Here is a 22509-nt window from a genome sequence, read left to right on the forward strand (position 1 = left end):
CTTTCCTGGCTGGTGCCAGCCGCCAAGCCACGCATTCCAGGTAGGAGCAAAAAAAATCACTTCTTGGAGCTGAAAATAAGTGGCTGATTGGATATGCTGTCCCTGGCAGTGTCCAAGGCCAGGTTGGACAGGGCTTGGTGTCACTTGGTCCGGTGGAAGGTGTCCCTGCCCATGGCAGGGGGGTGGAATGAGATGTTCTCCAAGGTCCTTCCCAACCCAAACCATTCTGTGATTCTGTGCCTGTGCCATGTGCCCAGCTCAGGCGAGCACCTTTCCCTGTTGTGGCAGCAGTGCTGTGCCCTTGGAGGTACAGACATCACCAAAATCAGCTTCTTAGTGTGATAGAATGGCAAATTCTATTAAAAACTTTTAGAAGATCATTTTTCAGATCAAAATACTAAAAACTATTCTCTAGCTGAGACGGCAGGACCAATTACATGCAGAAAATTATAGATATGCTGAAAATATGTTTGAATTTTGACTCTAGACATACACTGGAAATTAATTCCTTTCTCTTCAGCAGCAAAGAAGTAATGGCAAAAATATATCTGTTATTTGGGCACATTCATCCAGGTAAGGGCTTCTCACTGCGTTGGAATTTGACTCCCCTGAGTAATCAGCTGGTTCTCGACAGCCCCCTCTGGCTTTTGGTGATTTCTCACTTCCCAGCAGCACGATGCCTCCAGCCCCACAGGGCCTCCCGTGCTATTTGCCTGAGAAGGTCAGCAGCAGAACAAATATTTGCTCTTCCTGTGTCTCATTGAGGGCTTTATAAGAATTAAAGTTTTACTTTATGGTCAAATTCTGTATCTCGCTCTCTGTTTTTTTCCAGGTTCCTTGTCACTCTGGGATTGTTTCCTTTGATTTTCAGGTAGTACCAATGCCATTTTGTCAGCACACAGGACCTTGCTGTGATCCAAGCCTTAGTGATAGCACAGAAAATACTATTTTAATAGAATCACAGAATGGTTTGGGTGGGAAGAAACTTTAAAATCTCATTCCAACCTTCTGCCACAGGCAGGGACACCTTCCACTGTGCCAGGTTGCTCCAAGCCCCATCCAACCTGGCCTCGGGCACTTCCAGGGATGGGGGGGCAGCCACAGCTTCTCTGGAATGCCTTGATGTGGGGCCAGACTAAACACATCTATAACAACAGAAGGGATTCTTCTGCCTGGGTGCCTTGTCCTCCCCTCAACAGGGGAAGTTCAGCATTTCCCACTCACTCGTGTCCCGGGACAGACTCACCTGCGCATTGAGGGCTCGGTTTTCTTCAGCCTCCAAGCACTGCATGAGGAGCACGCAGGGGCTCCTGCAGAACGTGCTGAGGGTGGAAGGAGGGTTAATGGCCATGAGGTGAAAGCTGCCATTGGAAACAAGGCAGGGATCCTCTTCTCACTTCTGGCCAGGGCCATCATCAAATTTACAACGCCTGTAAAAGCACAAGGCTCCCTCCCCTGCCAGCAATCCCAGCAGAGCTGTTTCATTCCTCTAAGGTGTCAGCTGCTCTCCCATGCGGATGTGCTGAGGGTGGAAGGAGGGTTAATGGTCATGAGGTGAAATCTGCCATTGGAAACAAGGCAGGGATCCTCTTCTCACTTCTGGCCAGGGCCATCATCAAATTTACAACGCCTGTAAAAGCACAAGGCTCCCTCCCCTGCCAGCAATCCCAGCAGAGCTGTTTCATTCCTCTAAGGTGTCAGCTGCTCTCCCATGCGGACCTGAGCGCAGGATTCACGCACAGGGGGCTGTAGAGGGGCCTCAGCTGCAACTACGGCAGGAGTAAAAGCACATCGTTAAAGGTGTCGGCTCACAGCACACGGCTGGGGCGAGGCACAGATTCATTTTCACCTTTCTGAAACTGTTGCAAAGCCTGAAAGTAATTTCTTTCACCATTCTTTGAGCCGTGTGAACTGCCTCCTTCATCCCCTGCGTGGTGTTTGCTCGGAACCTCGATGACGGTGACCCGTGTTTCTGTGCTGCTTGCAAACAGCTGGTTTTATGTGATCCTCACAACCCATGTGGCTCTACAGCAGCGTCAATGTGTGCAGACAGCAGCAGCATCCCAAGAAGCTAATTCCAGAGGTTCCCACCTCCCTCTCCGTCGCTGCATCCCAGGGATTTCTGCTGGCGTCACCGATGGCATTCAAGCCCTTACCTGCATAAGAGCCGTGCTTCTCCCTCCTCCTCCCCCTCAGCCGTCTGCTCTCAGGAACTGGGACACACCTCGGAGGTGCTCTCCAGAGCCATTCTGAAGAAAATAAAAAGCTAAAATGGGTTTTGCTGTTTGAACATTTAACAGCTCACGCAGATTTCATCAGCTTGGCGTTTACAACCCCCTGTACTTTTCCCGTGCCTGGCCAGGCATGCTGTGAGCTGTGGTTTGTACAACTGGAGCACTTCCCTGTGCCCACAGCGGGGCTGCAGAGCTGCTGCACAATGCCTCTGACGTGGGATTTGCATCAACAGAAAAGCGGTGCCTGAGGTTGTAAAGAGGAATTTCTGAATGGGCACAGCCCCATCAGCAGAGTACTGCCTTATGAAAGAAGCAAGTTTATTTCCCGAGACGTAATAAAATGAATTGTCTTCAAATGTGGAGGTGGAGAAATGCACACATATGCCTTGTACGTAGAGTCAAGAATCTCCTGAGATGGAAGGGCCCCACAAGGATCAAGTCCGAGTCCAAGTCCTGTCCCTCCCTGCACAGGGCACCCTGAAGAATCCCACCCTGTGCCTGAGAGCAGTGTCCAAGCACTCCTTGAGCCCTGGCAGCCTTGAATAGATTCATCTATTATGTTCAGAATACAGTGGCTACAGTAGATTTTTTTTTTTCCCTGTGGAGTTACAGCAGGGTAACTGATGTAACGGATGTAATCAGGTAAACCTGATTTGGTTCAGGTTTTGTGCCCTCAGATTCTCTCTGGGGCAATTTCTGTGGGTTCCTGGGCAGATGCTGGAGGCACAGCCACTCACCAACATCCATCCCTCCATCCATCCTTCTTCCAGCTGCCCCTTTGCTCAGGAAATCACTTTGCTCCTTGGGGGCCAATCACAGAGGAGCAGCCAGCACTGACTTACACCCTTCAGAAGGGTCGAGCTGGGCAGATTCAGAGTTCTGAATTTTGAACACTTTGTTGTGCTGCTGATATGCTGGGTGGGTATTGTTGGACCAAGTGCCAAACGCTCGGCCTACACAGAGCGAGGGGCTGTGATTGTGTAGATAGGAGGCCTGAAACAGTGTGAGGCAACCGGGAATTATTCCTTGCCTTATCTCCTCTGCTCAGTGCACGTCATCATCCCTGCCTTTCCCCGATCTCACAGGTCCCAGAGGACGTGGCTGCCAGTGCTGCTCACCTGATAAGAGAAGCTCCATCATGTGTGTTTGTACAGCTTCTTTCCTTATATATGTTGCATAGCCACGACTGTTACTTCACATTTCTTATACAAAAAGACACCTGGAAGACAGCACATGCAATGAACTCTGATTAAAATGCACATCACAGCATCCACGGTGGGGACCAGGCCTGGAGGCCTCGTATTACAGCATCACATGCAAATTGCTATTTGATGGGAAGCAATATGATAATTGCCCCAGAAAAAAACTGCCTGCCCGAGAAGATGTGGTGAACACTCCCCTCTCTGCCTCTCCCTTCCCCATATTTTAGCAGCCAAGGTGAGACTTACTGGGCATTTGAAATGGGACGCACTCAGCTACTGCAAATTGTGCCTGTACCCATCAGAGACATCAGCTGGGATCTGCAATTCCCTGTTGCAGAGCCCATCTTTAGCATTTAGCTATGGACTGTCCAGGGGGAAAAGGGTCAGCCTGTGATATCTCCTCAGCTGGAAACGAGGGAGGCTGGCTAAGAAGTGTCCATCACTCATTTAGTGGCCAATGTCTGATTCTCAAGTGTGGCTCTTTTTGGGCTGAAGCCGCAGTCAGCAGACATTGTGACTATCATGTCTGCAGTGCCAGGTGATATCCCTCAGCTTTTGTGCTTTTAGTCAAGGTGAAAACACCACAATGTCCAGGAAAGCTGGAGGCCCAGGTTTCATTTAAACAAGAGCAGGTGTCTGGGAAAATGCACACCATGGAACAGAAGGGCATTTTCTGCCTTTCAGAACTCTCCTCTCTGTTGGAAAGAGGCTAAAGGCAACTTCTAGACAAGAAATTAGGGAAGGAGATGCTCTGTGCAAGTACGATGTGCCTATTTATCCATAGAAAAAGGTTTTATTCATCCACTTCTAAAAACATGGCAGAACACCCCATATCTGTTTCTATGTCTCAGCATGCCTGTTCAAAAACTGGCTAAGCCTACTTTTGTTCACAGCTTTTGGGGAAGTCAAATATTTTGGTCTCTACCTTTAGATCACTGGGCCCTTGGTATTTCTTTCCAGACACCCTACTCTGATCCCATTGCAAGGGGTGGAGGAAATTCTGTTGCTTTCATGGGCAGATGGATCAGGCTCATTGGGAATTTCAGACCTTGTCTCTTTGTTGTGTTTCAGGCTTGTGTGCTTAAGAATTGGCTTATTGTCCAGCCTGCTAATGTTTTCAATTATGTGGAGCCCAATTCAATATCCCTACCTGATGGGGAGGCAGCAGGAGTTGGCTTTTTGTGTTCTCTGACCTAGAGCTGACTCCATTTGCTGCCTATCTGACTAACCAGTGAAGCAGAAAATGCTCACAATACAGCACAATTAATGACAGACTCTGAAAAACACACCAGATCCCAGAGGAGAGGAAGAAATTAGGCTCTTGCACAGTGAAGGAGTTTGTTGATGATGTTTTTCTATTTATAACATTTTAAAGGGCAGGCGTGAGCTAGGCTTAGTGGAAAATCCTGACTGCTTAATTTTTTTTCCTAAAATTGGCTTTTTTTTTTTTAATTGGAGACAATAATTTTAAAACTCACTCCAGCTGTGTGGCCCTGTGGAGTGCCAAGAAAGAGAGAGGGTTTCTCTGGCCTTTAACAATCTGTCTCTCTAGGCAAACATGGCAAAGTGTTTAAACCTACATAAAATGAGAAATACCCTTTAAAAATAATTGTCAGTGCTGATATGCTACCATTAAACAGGATTTTATGGCAAAGGGGCATATGAAAAGATACATCTGGAGCACTGTGTCCAGTTCTGGGCTCCTCAGAACAAGAAAGAGCTTCTAGAAAGGTCCACTGGAAGTCACAAAGTTCATTTGGAGTTTGGAGCATCTCCTTTCCGAGGGCAGACTGTGGGAGCTGGGCCTGTTCAGTCTGGAGAAAAGCAGACTGAGAGGGGATCTCATCAATCCATACAAACCTCTCCAAGGGATGTCAGAGGATGGTGCCAGACTTTCTGGTGGTACCCATTGACAGGATGAGGAGTAATGGCCATAAACTAAAATACAAGGAATTTCACCTCAACACTTGGAGGAATTTCTTTACATTGAGAGGGGCAGAACTCTGGAACAGGCTACAGCTCGGGTTCTGAACCCCTCAGCCTGCAGGAAAACACCAACACTGTGTCAGCAATCACTAATTTCATTAAGCTCACAAAGAGGATGGGTTGTTGTAACCTCCTGGTCTTTAGGTCTGGTGCGTTGAAGTGCCTTTGGACACTGTAAAAGAACCTTCAGGAGCAGCATAAGCTCATTAATGTGATGATAGTAGAGGGAACAGGACCCAAGGCATCACAGTGAGGTGTAACAAGGCGAAAGAACAGGCACACAGAGCTATCTCAAGGCACGACCTCTGTAACCAGGAATACACTGACTGATTTACAGTGCCCTTCTCTCCAGGTTACCTTAGGAGGAGCAAATGCTACTTTGGCAAATGTATACTAATACTTTTTAAACACTTCCTGCCACATTTACATATCCAGTGGAGATTTTGACCTCATTTTATCTCTCTGCCCTGGAAAGTTTCCCCATGCCCTGTATCCCCCCATGGCGAGGTTTCCAGCCAACACATGGGTCCTGCTTCACATCACACACAGAAAGGACACTGCTCCAGGAGGCAATAAAGAGCAGCAGCATCATCTATTTCTGCTGTTCACTCCGTGGCCACGAGCTTCATTCATTGCACAGAGGCAGAGGCTGTTCTCAATGATGAGTTCGTGTTTCCCCACAGGCCATTTTTCATGGCCAATAGAGCAACCAGATTTTTCAAGCACTAATAAATACATCTGCCCAACGATTCAGCAGGACCCGGCAGCATCAGTCCCGTCTTACCTTTGAAGCAGAGTGCCTGGCCATGGAGTCAGCTTGAAACACACAGGATCTCCTGGTTTTCCAAAGGACTTTAATATTCTTCAGCCTCTGCTATCTTCAAAATCCAAATCTCTTGGCTTTAATTGCAGACTGGAGGAGTTGGACTAGTGAAAAACCAGATCTCAGAGTATCAAGTTGCGAAATGTTAACACAGCTCTACACTTATCCTTTAGTGAGCAGTTTTTTGAAAGCAAATATTCTTTAGCTTGATAACATTAGTTTTAATGCCAATATCTGTCATTAATCCTCTCTGCAAGCACTGAGCACTGTGCCAGGCCAGGGCTGTGATAAACAGGAATGTGCCATTTGCCCTCTTTGAACTTCACATCATTTGCATATTTTGGCAGTGAATTTCTAATTCTCTCCTGCTTACAAGAGTTTGTGGGGATGGTTTTTTGTTTGGTTTTGGGAATTTTTTTTTTTTGGTTTCTTGTTTTTTTTTTTTTTAATGGTAATTTAGTATCTGAACATATATTTTAGTAAAAAAAAAGAAAAAGAAAATATTTCGAAATTCCAGTTCCCCTACTGCTTTTCCACACTTCCCAACATTTTATTAGGGAGATATAACCTTGGATCCAACTGGTAATACAGGGCCTTGAAAGAGCCTGTAAATGGATTCTAAATTGATGTTTAAAAGCCTTTTTTTTTTTTCCTAAATGGGAGAGGCTAATGAGTTTTAATTCCTTGAAAAGCCAGCTACTGCAGTAAAAGGAGATTTTTCTACTACCAGAAAATCATCTGGTTTGGAGACAGGTTTACTTATTTATGTAACTCCTGACTGAAAAAGTGTTTGATTAAGGCTGTGTTTTGTCTTTCAATAAATTCTAAGGAGTGCTGCTGAAGCAGGTTGTACTTTGTAAACATTTATGTGGAAGGAGAGGTGGAATGGAATAGACATTTTAGCCAAAGGGAAAAATCTGAGCATTCCTCACCAGCACCCTGGTATATACATAATTTTCATGTGCTGAGAGCACTAAAACACCCACAGAGTGGTTTAGGCCCTACAAGGAGAACAGCAGCAGCTGGATCTTACTCCCACTCTCAAGCCTAGGATAATATGTCAGATTTTAATTCACAATTTGGGCTCTCCACCTGAGGGTTTCCATGTCTGCCCATGGCAGGAGAAATCCTTCCAGTTTCAAGAACAGGAAAGAAAACACTTCTGCCTCTTGCCATCTTCCTTGGGCGAGAGCCTGGAACACCAAATAAATGGGGAGGAGATGAAAAACCTGCTGTCTCTTAAAAAAAAAAAGTGTTCAGGGACACTGGGATACAATTTGGAGGTCTGGACAGCTCCTAGCTGCTGCTGGGGCAGAGGAGAGCCACGAAAAGCATGGTGAGCGAGGCCCTTGATAACACAGCAGCAGAAGCAGAAAAAAGGGAGGGACTTGAGGGAAGGACGACAGCCTGTGCTGGAGCCCATGAACCCCTGAACTGCCCCCACTAGGATTCCCTCTGCACAAACAGAGGTGCCTGGGGACAACTCTCCATTCAGGAACAAGGGGGTCCTGGGTGCCATCCCCTTCTTTGCACCACCAAGGAGCTGCAGGGGAGAAAACCAAAACTGGAAGCCTCAGGAGTGAGATTTATGGCTTGGTTAATGACATCCTTCCCTTCCCAATGACCCCAGTGAAGCAAGAAAAGGCTGAGTGGCTTTATCTTTATTCGTGCCTGGTCCTTCTGGGACACTTGAACCTGATTGCATCACTTTCGGTGTCAGCCTTGATAAGATGCTGATTGTGTTTCCCGGTTTTCCCGTGGCAGAGGACTCCCCCCGGCAGCCTGGATGGTTAATGGGACCTGACTGGCTCTCCAGTTTGCCAGAGCAGTTCCCTTTGGCTTCCTGCTGTAGCACATTAACACAACAAATTAACATTGTAATTGCATTTTAACTATTTATCACTGTGGAAAAGGGGGGAAAAAAAAAAAAACAACCTAGAAAAAAGGAACATCATAGGCAAGGGCCCAAGAGACAGGTTAGTGAGGCAAGTCTCTGTCTGCACCTCCCTTCACTTCTATTTATAGCCAGCCATTAAGTTATGCTAATAAACAGCCAGCCACAGGCCATGGCAAATCCCCTGCTCAGACACAGCAAAAGCTGAGTTAAATGTATTCAGCTTACTCAACTCACAGGACTGGTGTGACTGCTACCAAACCCAAAACCACAGGGATCTAAGAGCAGCTCCAGCGTCTCTCACTGACACCCATTCGTGCAGCAGAGCCCTGGCAAGAGCCCGTACATTGGGCATTTATATAAATACATATGTAAATCAAGCACAGGATAAATAAAACATGGAAATTCCAACAAAATACCCGGCCTCAATGGCTCTGACTTAATAAATTATTTTGGCAAAGGCCAATTCACTACAGTTCACAAACTGACTCATCTGGGAGAAAACAGCCCTTTTAACCAAATAGCAGAGCGATGCATCTGCCACCAATTTCTCCAGAGCAATTGCATCAAAAATAGCATTTATTGTAGCTCTGCCTCACATGCAATTGGTTATTTTATTTCTGCCTATATGCAGCAGTTTAAGGTCATAGCATCAGGTCCTCACATAACCTATATATTTAATCAGATTATCCAATTAAATAATACAGCCTTAAATGAAAAGTCTGTTATTCCCTCGAGCAGTTCTGGGAATGTTTTCATTGCTTTTTCTTGTGCCTAAAATGTACTGGCAGCACTGTCTTCTGCAGCTATTTTTGGGTATGCAGACATTTGTAAAGCACCCATCACTAATTTTTAGATGCCAATACCTTGTTTTCCTCATCAGATTATGTCAGTCAGAAATGTCACGTTCACCTATAAAGTCACAGAGCACATAAAAATAACGAGTGCCTTTATCTTTTCTGACTGAGCAGACACAGGATGAAAAAGTGAGTGTGGTGATGGGGTTTTTGTGGAGGAAAGAGGGGAATCCCAGCAGGGAGATGTGATTATTGTCCCCCACAGGGCTGAGCTGCACCCTTGGGAACTTGCCAGCATGGACCTGGCAGAGGAGCAGCCAGGGAGGCTGGATAACACCCAGGATTCCCTCTGACTTTCCCAGCAGCCAGCACAGGAGGTGCTGTGTGACAATTCTGTTCTTGGGGTGACTCATTGCAGTTCACCCCTGGCTGCCCCACACTGGCTGTGGCACTGCAGCAGCTCTGATGCTCCAGCTTTGAGGCTCTCTCTGCCCTTCTGAGCAAGGATATACAGGCATGGAAAGGCTTTTTATCAACTCTGAGCAGAAAGTGTGGGGTTTGCAAATCCCCAGAGAAGGATTTCACGTGAGGAAGGTCATCACAATGCTCTGCCCACAGGGAATGCTTCTTCCCACAGCAAACCCTGTGAGGATGGTAACACCCCTGGCTGTTTTCCCTCCCAGTCCCATCCTGGTAGGACATGTTGCCTTACTATTGATTTACAGGTTAATCCAATGTCTCCATGTAATTTCTTAAATAGGTTACAAATACAAAGTACTGCCAGGAGAAAGGCAGGGAGGTGTTGCATCACAGCGGCCTCAGGGAGGTGGAAGAAGCCACGCAGTGGTTCAGCACTGTGGATAAGTGAACACAAACACCAAGTGTTATAACACCGTGTTTTCCCATGGGAAAAACTGGGGGAAAGTGACAGATTCAGCCTAGACTGAGCAGACTCTGCTGGCTACTGCAGCACTGAGCTCTATCCAAAAACCAGTCGCAAGGTCCAGGGATGCCGATGGGACTCCAGCAAGAGGCTCTGACTTGGTGCTCAGGAGTTTCTGCCAGTCTGGCACTACCAGAGTGCCCAAGCTTGGGCAGAGTGGGAGGTGCTGGTCAGAGTCCAAAACACGTTCTGTGTTCAGGTATCAGTTACATCACAGCCATATGAACAGAGCCATGAGCCTGGGTATGCCACTACCACGTCAAACAAATGATTCCCAGCGAATTTTCTCCATCCACAACACCTGAAGACAATAAAATTAATTTTTTAAATGGTTAAATAAAATGTCTTTTCTATTTCTTTACTCCTCCCTACCATCACACACCTCAGCAAAGCGAGAGGCATCAACCCCTGCATCATCTCTTGGACATTCCCTGGCTCCCTCCAGAGGGCAATTGGGTGGAAAGGGGATATTTTGCAGTCATTAAAATTTCATTTTATTTTTAGCCAGAGATGCTGCCGTTTAAAAAGCTCCCTGGTGAGCAGGGGATTGGCAGTCTGGGGAGGAGAGAGTAGAGACAGCAGGGGCTGGGGAGGATGCAGGGGGTGTCGAACGCAGCGGGTGCAGGAGCAGCGGAGATGCTGCCGGAGCAGGGAAGGGTTGGCCTCTTGCCAGCCTGCTCTGTGCTTTGAAAAATAGCAAAGCTAATAACCTCAATTACAGCCCAGCCTCTCTGGGGGCTGCTGCTGATGCCTTTGTTTATCTGAGTCCCAATGTGAAAGCAAAGATTGTTTTTTGTCTGCAGGGGCATGTGTCATACAGACACTGGAGAAATAAACAGTCCAAGTCAGGGAAAGAAAGGTCAGAGAACCACAGGCTGGTTGGGGTTGGAAGGGACCTTTAACAACCCCCTAGCTCCAACCTCCCTGACACGGGCAGGGACAACTTCCACTAGACCAGTTTGCTCAAAGTGCCATCCAACATGTCATTGAAACCAGTACAGATCAGCTACACTTTCTTCCAAAATCCACTTTAGACACTGACAGCTGTAATGCCTTAAATTCTGACTCTTTTGGGCTTGTAGATATTTTAATTTGGCACCCAGAATGCAGTAAACCACCCAGAAGGTCCCTATCAATATCTCGGCCTCAGCTGAAACAGTGATGGGCTTTCACCCTGACCTTCTGTGGCTGTACCACTGTCCACACTTGCACTGCAGAACTCATAACCAAAATGGGTCTGCTGGCTTTTTAAAGAAGGTTGGAGTTATTCTGTAACAGCAGTTGGGAGTTGATTACCAAAATATTTATTTAATGGGTATATTAGTTAGAGAGGGATGCCCAGAAGAACTAGGCAGAAAGAAAACCACCCCATGTCTGTAGAATACTCAAGACTGATGCAACATTGCTGGACTTTTGCAATTTTTCCTCCCTGGTTATGAATCTACTCTATGTTTGGGAAATCTGGAAGGATGGGCTAAAGAAACCGCTACCTTCATCATGAGATGAGGGACCTGAGAATGGAGTACAGCAACATCTGTGATGGGTCAAGAGAAATCCAGCCCGTGGCAGAGGCGAGCTCTGCCTTCCTCACTGGGAAGAATTAACTACAATAGGTTTCACAGAAATGACTGTCACTGTAAAATCCTCCTTGTATTTAAGCACTGCTCCTGCTGATGAGACGAGCAGTGCTTTTGTTCATGCGTGGCTTCCCTCCGTGTGTCACAGCACCCCGAGCCTGCAGGCTCAGCCATTCAGTTGGCTCTGCCAGATGGTCCCTACGGATGGGCCCCCACTGCAGCTGCAATGCAGTTTACTGTGCTGCAACTGCATTTTCTGTATAAGAAAAGTCGCATAAAGGCTTGTCAGGACCAGCAAAACCTGATGTTGTCAAGTTACAGGCTCCCCCTCAGCACCCCCGAGCACCTCAGGTGCTTGCAGCAGTACACCTCCAGGTTGTATTCGTATAAATTTCAATGAGGGTGAACTTACATAATGGGAGTTAAATTTTCTCAATTCCCTGACGAAGCAGAGGCAATCAGCCAGCACACACAGCCATGTCACGAGTTGACTCTGTGCCCTGTGTACACACATGAGAAACACAAGCCTTCTTCAGCTGCAGCAGCATAAATCTGAAAATACATCTAATAATCCCCAGTCCCCACTCACCAGATACTGGATGCAGAGAAACAAAGTACTTCCTCATGACATAAGCCAATAAAAGTGCAATGCCAGCCAGTTTTTGGCAGCCTACAGTTGGATGAATTCTGGATAACAGGTTACCAGGGTGTGTTAGACCATGTTTACACAGACTGACTAAAACCCACACCCCTCACAGCCAGCAGGGATAGTGGGGTTATGCCGTAGATATGTTTTGGCTATGAAAAACCAGGATCTAACGAGCAGTGTAACAGCTCAGGTTAGATACCCCTGCCTCGGGCTAGGAGTCAAATCTCTCCTTGGCTAAGAGAGCCTGACAATTTAACCTTTGCCTGATCTCACACATGGCTGGCTCTTAAAAAATTACAGAAGAAGAATTGTGAAAGGGGGAGGGAGGGATTATTTTATCTTTGACCTTGTTCACTCACATTACATGACAAGACACAGGAGGGTCTGACACAGCCAGGCTGAACCTCTCTGTGGACTCATGCTGGCTTTTCCATTAGCCACAAGAAGTGTTGGGAAATTCACATGAACCAGTCGTACAAGACCCACAGAACAAGGCAGGAGTCATTGCCTTGCCCTCACCACAGAGCTGAACATCACCCAAGCCACGCTGCACTAGTGCTGCCCTACCAGAGATTTGAGCCTTTACACCCTGGAACCACCGGCTGCACCTTCCTCTTCAGATCCCTTTTCTTTCTTTAAAGACAGCAAAAATTGCACAGAACTTAGAGCTGGAGGTTTACCTTGGAGATATTTTGTGATTTTTCAGTAAAATCACAGAAACACCAAATACATTTAAGTTCATCAGCCAAACCCTCCCTAGATGTCTTCAGTCCCCAGGACCTCAAGTCCTCTCCTGCCTCCACACTCCTGCAGAAACACTTGCTATTCCTGCCGTGTTTTGGCACACTGATAACAACTGGGATATTAATGTCCCAGGCAAAGGCAGCCAGAGCAGCAGGAGAAATAGGAGTGGTGACAGGAATATTGAAAGAGAAACTGAGTTTTGTTTGTGTGGGTTTTTTTACAAAATAATCCAAGAAACACTAAGGTCAGAGAACTGGTCAGCTCCAGATCAAGATACCTGTGTGGGTGATGGACCAAATCCCAATGTGGGCCATCCTCCTGCAGATGATGTAGATCTCACTAGAGCATCCTTCCTGCTGTCCCTTGCTGAGGAGCTACAGTTTGTCACACAAGCCCCTTGCAGTGGTGCTGACTGGATTCTGTGGGTCACCAAAAAAACACTCGGCACTAACTGGGAGAGTGACCCAGAGGTGACAACAAGCAGCCGTCAACCAGGCTGGAGCTCCAAGAGAAGAGGATTTGCAGCAGGTCCCCTAAAGCAAAGGGGTTGGAAGCAGGGCTACACCACCCAGCAACACAGTACAAACACTGGTGTTACTGGGGCCAGAGGGAGAGCTGACCTTAATATTAAAGACTAGGTGGGTAGCATAAAACAAATTCAAATAGCTCTGCGCTTCAAATTAAGGTTCAGCTAATTGTTGATGCAGCAACTCAATAATCATAATTAACTGTGCTCCAATTTTTAAGCTTAGGGAGCTTGCAGACAGCAAAGGATGCTCCCCCCTCCAATAAGATGAGAAGGGAATAAGGAAGAGGGAGCAGTGCAGATGCTGTTGATGTTTTGGGGAGATCTGCATGCTCGAGGTTGATTAGCAGTTGCCAGCGTCCTTTCTGTGTCAGCAGCAGATAAGCCGGGAGCAGAACACTGCAGGCAGCTGATAGCAGCAATTCCCAGATCAGGGCGTGTGGGGGCTGAGGATGCGGAGCAGGAAAGATTTCCTGGAGAAAACAACTTGTGATGCTGAATGGTTCTGAAGTTTGTGAAAAGTGCCTTGAGCCTACTAAATACAAACATGTCATTGAAATCTTCTTCTCATCCTAGAGAACAGTTTTGTTTAAAACAGAAAGCAGTATTTCCCGAGTTCAAGCCCAAAGTAGTTTCAAATGTAGTTAAGTTTGCCAAATACAACCCTTCAGCCATCACTTAGAACCTCAACTACTTACAAATGTGCAGGTTTGTTCTGGAAAACATCACAAATCTTGTGCTGTCACCCCACACATCACCCTCATCAATAAAGGACATCAACTTCATTAAAATAAACAAGAAAAAACCCCAGCTGTAAAACAAAGCAGTCACTCATCCACTGTCAGGGGGTTTACATGGGAACGTAGGTGACTAGAAGGACTTATCCATCTTTAATTTCTTAAGCCTATTAAAAAACCCCACAACTGTTATGCAAAGAACTACAAACCCTTAGTTGCCAAGGAAAATAGAGAGATGGAGTTTCCAAGCCTCAAGCAGGACAAGTGTCCCCAGCCAGCTGGGCCATGGAGGGGCTCTGCCTTTCAGACAGAGCATCAAACTCATTTCTGGGTAATAGCCCTATAATTTAGATATCAAACCCAGGCCAATGAGGGCCCAGCAGCCACAATCACCATGTTTTTAGCCATCCAGCCTAGCACAGAAACCCTCCTGTAATCCCCTCTCCTAGCACATTTTCTTTAATCACAGGCATAATAGAGATTCAATTTGAGCCTTCAGCTGCATTTTCTTCTTTGTTATTCACAGTGCTGTATTTTCCTCAGCAATAAACAATTTTCCCCCATTTCACTTTGCATTGATCTACCTCAAAGAGTCTTTTAAGGTTTTAATAGCCCTATGTGGAAGCCCCTGGTCAGTAATGAAGACAGAAACTCAGGGTTTTTACCCAGAAAATCGAATTGCACAAAGCTACTGCCAAGAGAGCACCCACTTCCTTTGTTCTCCTGCAGACAACATCCCTGGAAATTTGAGTTATTTGCAGCCATTTGCCAACATTCAAGAGCCCAAATCCCACCATCAAGAGTTGCTCCAGCACAGGCAGGGGCTGTTCAATCTGATGCTCTCTCAGGGTGCAGTGACCACCCAAATGCTTTGTTACCAGAGTCTGGGCTTCACCTCTTTGCTCTGGAACCTCATCCAGTCCTTTCTCAACTAGTAACCTCTTTTAGCAGTATCAGGAGTCTCGACTGTTTAAAAAGAAAGTTGCCAAAACATGAAATTAATCCAGGCTGTGTAAATACACAGCTTCCCCCTAATTGACCCTTTAAACGCACCTGTGTCAATGCAGGCACCCCCAGCGATGTATCAGCTTGCAGGGCTGAAAGGTCTGTTCCCCCCCAGAGGCAGCTGGGCTAACATTTCATAAATTACAATCATGTTTTCCTTTTCTGTTAATATTTTCATTCCAAAGGTCATTTACCACACGCACACTCACTCACTCACAAAGCAGAGGAAGGTGGGGGGAGCTGCTTCATTCCCAGGCACAGGAGTCAGTCACTCCATTAAGTGTAAAATGCAAATCTACAATCTTACTACAAAGGTATTTCTATCTGCACTTGCCTAGGAAGAGCTTCATGCTCTGGATCAGCTTGTGTCTAACACCAGGCTCTGGGAGCAGGTGCAAGGCACCTCTCTACATGTCCCTTGGGCTACTGAAGGTGTCAGATCATCATCAGGGCTTGGAGCAAGCTGCTCCTGAGGAAGGTGTCCCTGGCCATGGCAGGGGGTTGGATGGAGATGAGTTTTAGGTCCTTTCCAATCCAATCTATTCTGGGATCTCTTCTGAAACTCAGTGCTTTGGTTGGGCACCCTCATTCCACACCAAGGCAGCTAAGCTTCAGTCACCAGGAGCTGCTGCTGCCAGCCTCAGTCAGCAAGGTCTCACAGGGCATCTCTCTTTATTCCTGCGAGGCAAAAAGGACCAGACTACACAGAAACCATGGATCAACACCAAAAGAGGGACCCCTAAGGTGATGGGAGTACTGAGCCTGCCCCAGCCTGATCTGGGGTCTCTGACAAGGGGTGCTTGATCCCAGGAAACCAGCAATTACCTGAGCAGTGCTGGGGTGCAGGCAGCACGGTTTATACACACAGATCTGAGAGCCTTCAATGGTTAATAACCTTTCTGAAATTTCTAAGGAACATAATATTTTCTTTATTATCATATTAGCCTGTGAAGGTTTGTGTGCCCCATCCCAGAGGGTGTCAGGAGCTTAATGTTAATTAAATAGCAGATTTAAGGTTATTTCTCATAATCACAGCTGTGATTTGAATTATTGCTTGATGATATTCTACTTTGGCCCACTCGCTGCTTTTGATTGATTATTTGCATTTACTGGTTTATAACATCCATGCATTGCTTCAGACAGAGGCATCCTTTTTGATTCTAACTGCATTATATTCTCTGGTCAGATGATGGATTGGAGTTCCCAGCATACCATAAACACCAGCCCATCTTTGCCAGCGTGATATGTATCTATATCCCATATTCACTCCTCAGCATATCCTGTATTCAATCATCCTTATATTCATTTCTCCTGATATTATTATTATTAGCCTTGGGGAACTTGTTTTATAGGCTATTTAGTCTGAATTAAGCATGTATGCCAGTCACTTCTTATTTCCAGGAGAGCACAGATGATAAATGGTGGGATTTATGCCTGGACTCCGCCGTGGACTAGTTCCCATCTTTACTTATATTTAAGTATTATTACTATTAGGAAAACAACAATGTCAGAACCTTCCACACACACATCCCACAGGCTTGTTAGTGGGCTCACGAGGCACAACTGGAAATTGCATTTTCTTTCTCCCAACTTTCTGGTTTAATCAAATATGCTCTCAAGCTAACGAGGTCTTTTGCCATTTTTCCCCCATAGAACTCACTGCCACTTCCCAAACATAAATTCCTTGACTGACCAAGATATTGATTATATTTCAACCACATTTCATCTTCATTTTAAACTGTCTACCCATTGAGACCCATTGAAATTTCAATTATTTTTTTAATCAAACACACTTGGTTATTTAGGAACAATTGAATGTCTAGGCACTTACTCGGGCCAAGTGTTTGACCATCCTTTCTCTGAGCTTTAACAAGACCAAATCAGATAAGCCCACACAGTCAAATGACCACGTGTGCAAGTTCTGATGGAATATTCAGACACATAATCCAGTGCTCCCCCACACTCAGTGCAGCTACGTTAGATTTTGGTGCTTTATCCCCTTCCCACAAGTTCTGCAGCAAAGCACACTTCAGATGACACAATGCTCAAATTGCTCCCCATTATCCCTCCACTTTCTCATCCCACAAATGAATCATAGAAACGTCCCTGGGGATCTGGGGAGTAGCTGGCATCCCTTGTGACTGGGGGAACACGCTGTTGCCTGCTGCTCTGCACCCCTTTGAAGCAGGAGTGAGTCACCATTCCCTATTTTTGGCCTGGAGCCCATGTTTCCCTCTAACACTGCTGAGATGGGCCAGGCTGCAGACGGACAGCACAAGGGATGTCACTCCCCTGCCCTGCCCCTGATGACTGCACGGACACAGTGACTTCTCCTCCTGTGAGTCACAATTCAGGGTTCTCTCCATGACTTTGTGTGATGTTTTTGTTTCAGTTTCCAACTCATACTAAAAAATCCCTGCATTTACCCCCTTTCTGGAGGCATTTGCTGCACTGTGACAGCCTTTGGCACAGCAGTGTCACACACCATCAGCCAGAGCTACACATTAGTCAGCCCTGCTCTCCCAGAATAGAAGTGAGCAGCCTGATGCACGCAAGCGGATTATGAAACTATTTTGTCACATCTGCACTGGGAGATTAAAAGCTGACAAATGATTATCATCATGGAAATGGGTTCTCCAGCAAGGTGAAGATTGGAAACAGCTGGGATGCCACCACCAGAGCTGAACGCTGTAAAGACTGGCAGATTATCTCCTGTCTCCCTCATTTTTACATACAATTCCAGCTACCTGACCAGAGATTAAGGCAGGGAAGCCTAAAATAAGGTAAAACTCTATTTTTCAGACAGAAGTTTTCCTTCAGTATGCAGCTATGGGGATATTTGGGAAGGAAAATCAAACAAAGAAATCATATCCCTCCAAACCCAGATAGAAAGCAAATCCTCTGTGAGCCAAAATAGACAAGAAAAACATGCACCCACAATCAAAGGCTTTGCCTGGGAATATTACTATGAATTAAGGTGATAATTCTTGCTCTCTACAGATCTGTAAGTAACACATCTAAACAGAATGAATCCCCAGATGCTGCAGAATGGTTTTAAATCAAGGGAATAAAAAAAGCAGCCAAGCAGCAGCCAGCAATGCAGGCTCTGGTCACCTGATGTAGCAGCAGGCATCCCTCCCTCCTCACACGGAAACAAACCCCGCACCCCGGGAGCCCATGGTCAGTGCCCTGTAGCCAAACCAGCAAGAGAAGACTCAGGAATGGCTTTGAGAGCAGAGGCATCCTTGAGGATAGGACTGCAGGAGGATGAGGCATAACACATTCTCCCCACTTGATCCCTGCCAGTGTAAGGACATTTCTTGTGGTAGCTTTAAAAAATAAAGTCCTTGAACCAGCAGAGAAGGGAAGTGTGTCCCTGTGTCCTGCACCTGCATCCTGCTGCAGGTTCACACAGGCTCAGGCCCACGGCCAAGGCAGTGTGTGGGCACTGAGCAGGAGCAGAGGAGGGGATGGGAGCTCAGGATCCATCACTTTTCTGTCTCATTACCCTGCCAGCTGCAGCGCTCTCATGCAAGGGATACTTGCCCAGAGTCCTGTTTCATTGGGTCAGAGAGATCATGGGCTTCAGAACAGGAGGAAGGAAGAAGGAGGGGGTGAAGATATTTTTATGCCTGAGCTTCCTTAGAAGGTCAGGAGCTGGGGTTTGTTTCTTTGAAGATCCAGGTCTTGGTCTCAGACACAGCCTCAAAGTGCTGCAGCACTGAGAGAGAGCTCCACGCTGGAGCAGACTCCTGGCAGGACCTGTGGCCCCACGGAGAGAGGAGCCCATGCTGGGGCAGGATCTGTGACCCTGGCGGGGTTCAGGCTGGAGCAGCTTGTTCCTGAAGGGCTGCACCCTGTGGGAAATCCATGCTGGAGCAGCTCCTGGAGAACTGCAGCCTGTGGGAAAGCCCAGTACTGGAGAAGCTCATGGAGAATTGTCTGCTGGGGGAGGGACCCCATGGTGAAGCAGCAGAGGGTTGTGAGGAGTCCTCCCCTGAGAAGGAAGGAGCAGCAGAGTCAGTGTGTGATGAACTGACTACAACCCCACTCCCTGTACCACCATGGGGAGGAGGGAAAGAATTCAGGAGTGAAGCTGAGCCCAGAAAAAAAAGGGGGTGGAGGGAAGGTATTTTTAGGATTTGTTTGTGTTTGCCATTACTCCACTCTGATTTTGTTGGTAATAAATTAAACTAATTTCCCCAAGTCAAGTCTGTTTTGCCTGCAGTGGTAATGGGTAAGAGATCTCTCCCTGCCCTGATCTCAACCCATGAACCTCTTCCTGTATCTTCTCTCCCCTGTCCAGCTGAGGAGGGGAGTGATGCAGCAGCTTTGGGTGACATCTGGCACCCAGCCGGGCTCAGCTCACCCCAGCTCACACCATTATTCACACAACCTCTGCAGGCAGCGTCACCTGCAGCTCCAGTGTCACCCTGACCACCACTGAAGCCTCTGTTTCAAATGAGAAATTCTGCAGGTAAGTCCATCAACAGGCAAAAGACGCCAAGATTTTGGTGCAGCTCTTCCTGCCAAGCTGGAGGAGGGGAAGGTCAGTGTGGGAAGCCTGTTCAGAAACAGTTCATCTCCTCAGACCCTGCAGCCCGCACTTGTGAGATTTATTTAAAGTACCCAGATACAGAAAACATCTCGTGAATTCCTAGGGGCTCACAGTGTGAGCTTCTAATAAGTGAGCACTCAGGAACATTAAGGAAAAAGTTAGGACTTTTAAATAAGCATTCAAGCTGAGCACCTGATTTATAAATATTCTGTTTAACCAAAATAAAAGCAGAAGCAGCTCACCTCCCTGGCCAGCCACAGCCCAACCTCCAGCTGGGTGGGAACAGCAGAGATAACCTCCCTGCTCAATTACTCACAGAAGTTATCTAACAAATAGATATCTAACAAATTATGTCTAACAAAGAGGTCTGTTGAGTTAGATAACACTTTAATCAAACTCAATATTTTGATTATCCAGGAAAAATCTACCACACTTCATGCTCCACAGAGAGAAGGGGGTGTCTTTCTACCAGGAGTAATCTGAAAGGAAACTTGACCAACAGAAATCAATTTTCCAATATCCGTGTACTAACACCAGTCTGACTACTCCAGCTTTTTGAAGCTTGTTTACATTTTGAACCTGCTACCCTGAACATGGGATATGCAGAAGAAAAGCCCTTCCTGATCTGGAGAGCCCAAAGCTCCCGTAAGCAGAGCAGGACGCAAAGCAGAGCAATTCACCTTGGTTCTTCTGCATGTTCTGTGTTTCAAAGGGAGATAATAAAACCTAAACCCACCAAAATCTCTGTCTGAATATCCACAGAGGGAAGCAGGAGATAGGTGAATGTTTCTACACATTCCACTTGACCTGCTCAGTGTCCCACGTGGTTTGTAAAAGGTGTTTTCAACAAATACTATTAACCTATTTTGTTTCCTACAAGGTACTGATTTCCAATATTTTTAACAAGTCCTTTGAAGCACTCTGTGACGCTTGTATTTATTGCTTGAGTAGATTGGAGGTCTCAGGTGCAAAAACCCGCCTGGGGCTATGTGTCTCCTTCCACCATGGACTTGATTAAAGGGAAAATCCAGACCAACACGCAGAAGAACAATTTTACTGTTACAAGAGAACAGTTTGGAAGAGAGAGGATCAGAATTTTCTCCCTTTTGCCATATGTAGCTCCAAATTTTCACTTGCTCTCAATAGTTCAGCGGAGAAATATTGATTATAAGAAGGATTTGTTTTTCAAATGAGCCTTTAATTTGTCAGACCCAAGAACCACACGATTCTCTGTGCTCCTGTCTGAACGTGCCTGTGTCCTTTGAGCTCCCTTCCACACAAAGTCTGCCACCCTGCCTTATTTATTATTGACCCATCACAGTTTGAAAACACAGTTTAAAATAAATGAGCCTGAATGCCATGGCCATGGAGATTAAACTGCCTGGCACTGAGGAAATTGCTTTTCATAAACATCCTGAGCTCCTATGGCTTTTTTTTTCCTAAAGTGCTTAATATAGCGAGAGCCCAAGTCAATCTGAATCAGTCTTCAAACTGAATTGTTAATAAGAAGGGAAGATGTATTATTGTTCAATATTGAAAGGCTGAAGCCAGAGGACAGAGCAGAGAAAGGAGTTTTCCATGTACAAATGACATTCTTTGTACTTGCTGTCACTTGATGCACAAGCTGATCAGTGACAGAAAATGCCTCCACATTCTCAGCAGGTGAGGCCACACAGAGGATGTTCATTTAATCTCTCCTGTGTCACGGATCCCAAATCCCAATGCCACTACCAGCACCCTCCTGCTGTTACCTGCTCACCCTGGCAATAGAGACAGTAACAGGTGAACAAAGAATGAAACAGTAATTTCCACATTACTGTATGGGACCAGTAAATATCCTGTAGTTGTTAATTCCCTATTAATCTTTCTGTCTGGGAGCACTCAGGCATGCCCTGCCTGTCCTAGGCACCAGAGAGGAGTGCACAAGGGTAGGGGCAAGTCCACACAAGTTTTTGGAAAGCCAGATACATCATCCAGATAAATGGCACATGGAGAATGTGAATCCCTCTACACAGCTACCAAATCTCGACAGATGCGTTAGGGACGCCCTCATGATGTCTGGGCATCCCAGCTCCTCTTCCAGGGCAGGCTGACTCTCCCCCACTGCTCTTACTGCACAGCACACACCAAAGCTGAAGTTTGAAAAAGCTCTTTGAGCCCCTTGTGTGTGAAACAGCCAGAGCTCCAGCAGGACAGGGAGACCACAGGGTGCCCTGCCCTACCTGCACACTTGGCAATCCCACTCAGAGCTGGGATTTGTTTCTTACTTGCACTATGTAATCATGCTGCCCTTCAAAACAGGCCTGGGCAGCCTCTGCCTCAATCTCAACATCTCAGTGTCCAGACAAAAGCAGACTGATGAATCTCTTTCCTATCCTTACATCCAGTGCTCCTTCCCAGCCTCACATGTATTGCGGGTTTGTAGTTTCTCTGAAGTCTGACCAATTCTCCAGCCTGACCAGGGGATGCAGCAGCAGAAACACACCCTTTCTGCACTTTGCTCTCTGAACAGGGCACAGAGGAAAGAGGGACCATGATCACCCTCCTCACCTGGAGTAACCAATGTGGCGCCAAGGAGGGCTCCCTGGACATGCCTTTACATCAGGCCTGAAAGGAGCAATGCAATTTCCAGTACTCATCCCATTTCAACCCCAGCAGGACAAAAAGATGAAAACCAGCACTGAAAACCCAGACAAAACCTGGATTATCTTAAGTTCATTTACCTTGTGAGTTTGCACCCACACGATGATAAAACAAGGCCAACACCAGCTGCCATCTCTTTAAGAGATGTTAAACTTAAGCAAATCCTCCATCAGCAATGAATTCCTGTTTGA

The 22509-nt window shown here is 46.4% G+C and overlaps 1 long non-coding RNA gene across 1 annotated transcript in view; it reads right to left on the minus strand.

Annotated features, from left to right (window-relative positions):
- LOC108446935 overlaps nt 1-1505 on the minus strand; it is a 7904-nt gene extending 6399 nt beyond the window's left edge. The window contains exon 1 of the long non-coding RNA XR_001862278.1: nt 1247-1505. This is a non-coding gene — a long non-coding RNA (uncharacterized LOC108446935). The remainder of the gene's footprint in view (nt 1-1246) is intronic.
- Nucleotides 1506-22509: the final 21004 nt, after the last annotated feature.

Source organism: Corvus brachyrhynchos, unplaced genomic scaffold (assembly GCF_000691975.1).
Source record: "Corvus brachyrhynchos isolate BGI_N302 unplaced genomic scaffold, ASM69197v1 scaffold125, whole genome shotgun sequence".
Taxonomy (NCBI): Eukaryota; Metazoa; Chordata; class Aves; order Passeriformes; family Corvidae; genus Corvus; species Corvus brachyrhynchos.